We start from the raw sequence: 237 nt of genomic DNA, 5'->3' as shown, positions 1-237 counted from the left end.
CGAAACTTTCAAAGCAGAAAATATAGAATATATTTGAAACCCAGGAACGACAGTTCAGGATCCAATATGATATTTCTGTCAATCGTTAACGCTGCAACATTACAAACAGGCCGAGGCCACATGCACGTCAATCATCGTCTTCACAGCAAGACAAGTGCAACGAGGAGGTGTCAGTCCGCTTTGCAATGTTGAAACACCACAACCGAACTCGTGATGGGAGGGGACAACAATACGCCG

This window comes from Penaeus monodon, chromosome 23 (assembly GCF_015228065.2).
Source record: "Penaeus monodon isolate SGIC_2016 chromosome 23, NSTDA_Pmon_1, whole genome shotgun sequence".
NCBI lineage: Eukaryota > Metazoa > Arthropoda > Malacostraca > Decapoda > Penaeidae > Penaeus > Penaeus monodon.
Note: the sequence above shows the minus strand (reverse complement) of the source record.